The following is a 2730-nucleotide window of genomic DNA, read 5'->3' on the forward strand; positions in this document are numbered from 1 at the left end:
AAAAAAAAAAAAAAAAAAAGAACTGTAACACTTATATTGTTTTTTTATTTTTTTTGAGACAGAGCCTCAAGCTATCCCCCTGGGTAGAGTGCCATGGCATCACAGCTCACAACAACCTCCAACTCCTGGGCTCAAGCGAGTCTCCTGCCTCAGCTTCCCAAGTAGCTGGGACCACAGGTGCCCACCACAACGCCTGGCTATTTTTTGGTTGCAGCCGTTATTGTTGTTTTGGCGGGCTGGGCTGGATTTGAACCCCCCACCTTAGGAGTATGTGGCTGGCGCCTTAGCCACTTGAGCCACAGGCGCCTAGCCAACACTTACATTGTTAAATAAAACCTATCCTGTGGTCCGTCCCTTCATTCTTCAAACTGCGGAGACCAAGAGCCTGGAAATCCAGTATTAAAAATCCAGTATCAAGAAAGATCAGTCTGGTCTCACCTCCATGGGGCAAACAGCAGGGAGGGAGACAAGACTCCAGAAGGACTTCCAGTTATTAGGTTACTGTCTCAATTTAGGCAAGAGAGGATGATGTCTGGAACTCAGGTAAGCAGCACACACTTACCCATTTCTAATCTTGCTCGACTTCCTTGAGTGCGAACTAGGTTGCAGGCCCCTGAGAAGGGAAGAGGACTCTGTTCCTGGCCCAAGGAAGCTCACTGTCTGGAAAGGAAGGCAGATGATTATTTGTTAGGTAAATAAAGGATTACAAGGCAGTGTGATAGGCGCTATAATAGAGGTGAAAGCAAATGGCCCCAGAGTCGGAGCTGCCAGGACTTCTTCCAGGGTAAGGTTTCCCAAGCATAGTTCTTATCTCCTCTCCTTCCATAAGAGGCTTTGCACTGGACTCTGGAACTCTTGCCTCTTTTGCACCTAGAGATGTACGTGACAGTGGGCATTACTCCCTCTTTTCTTGGGTGACTGGCTCTGTGGGGTCCAGGTGTCCAGCTCGCCACTTGCTGAAAAGGCCACAGCTGAGACTTTGCCATACCTGCTCCCTGGAGACCACGCCATGGCGCCAGCCTAAGTCCAGAACTTCCCCTGCCTGACCCAGCACACGTTTGTTCAAGAGTTTCAGTCCCCAAGGGTTTGTTAATGGGTGTTTTACTGTGATCGTTTTCTCTCCAGGGCCTACCTGGCTCCTGCACATTATTCAAAAACCAAGCTCAGATTCGGCCCCACTGGCTCTCCCCTTTAGGCACAGAAGTACTCCTCAGTCTTCACCATCTCCCCAGATACCCCCTTCCCTGAGCCCAAACCACCCACTACTGCCGTCTGCCCTGCAGGTGCCTGAAACACAGAGAAGGTGCTGCATGAGCAAGGCAGCCATGAATCAGTCGCTCCCTCTCCCCAGATCATGCCAGTCCTTAGCAACCTCTGCCTCTTGTGATGTCCCACAGCACTATTTCCTTTCACATGGATGGTAGGCACAGCTCTGACTTTTCCAAAGGGCTTTCTTTTGCTCACAGATAAGGCTTTTTACTCTCAACGAGCCTCACTATGTCACCCTTGGTAGAATGCCGTAGCACCCACAGCTCACAGTAACCTCAAACTCTTGTGCTTAAGTGATTGAGTCTCTTGCCTCAGCCTCCCAAGTAGCTGGGACTACAGGCACCTGCCACAATGCCTGGCTATGTTTTGTTGCAGTTGTCATTGTTGTTTTATTAGTTGGCCAGGCCCGGGTTCGAACCCACCTCCCTCCATGTATGGGGCTGGCTCTGTAACCACAGTGCTACAGGCACTGAGCCACAGATAAAGTTTTGCTTAGAAACAGTCACTCCCCACCCTGATAGCCAATCTTCCTTATAGCCTCTACAGGGCTCTTCAAACGCATAAGTCTGGCCTGGTACAGTGGCTTACACCTGTAATCTTAGCACTCTGGAAGTCCAAGGTAGGAGGATTGTTTGAGCTTAGGAATTTGAGACCAGCCTGAGCAAGGGCAAGACCCTGTCTCTACTAAAAATAGAAAAACTAGCCAGGCACTGTGGTGAGCGCCAGTAGTCCCAGCTACTCAGGAGGCTGAGGCAGGAAGATTGCTTGAACTCAGGAGTTTGAGATTGCTGAGAGCTGTGATGACTCCGTGGCACTCAATCCAGGTTGACAGAGTGAGACTCTGTCTCGTAAAACAAACAAACAAAAGTGCAAATCTGACACCATTACCCAACTGCTTAAAATCTTGAATGATAGCTTATCTGTAGGAGATAACCTAAGCCCCTGGCATGGCATACAGGAGTCTTCAAAGAGATTCCCTGCCAGCCTGGACTCATCAGCCTCCATTTCCACAAGACTGAAGGAAGATGTTTCCAAAATACACTGTACTTTGCCTTAAATGCTCTGCCTTGCGTGCCCTCCCTGTATACTTTGTCCACTGCCCAAACTTCATTCCCTATTCAGCGCTCTACCCAAAATGCCTCTTCAAAGATATCTTCCTTTTTTGTTTTTTGAGACAGAGTTTCACTCTGTCACCCTGGGTAGAGTGCCATGGCATCATAGCTCACAGCAATTCTCTTGCCTCAGCATCTCAAGGAGCTGGGACTACAGGTGCCCACCACAATACCTGGATAGATTTTCTATTTGTATTTTTATTTTTATTTATTTATTTATTTTTTTTGAGACAGAGCCTCAAGCTATCTCCCTGGGTAGAGTGCCATGGCATCACAGCTCACAGCAACCTCCAACTCCTGGGCTCAAGCGAGTCTCCTGCCTCAGCCTCCCAGGTAGCTGGGACTACGG

Source organism: Otolemur garnettii, unplaced genomic scaffold (genome assembly GCF_000181295.1).
Source record: "Otolemur garnettii isolate 467f Iridium unplaced genomic scaffold, OtoGar3 scaffold00092, whole genome shotgun sequence".
NCBI lineage: Eukaryota > Metazoa > Chordata > Mammalia > Primates > Galagidae > Otolemur > Otolemur garnettii.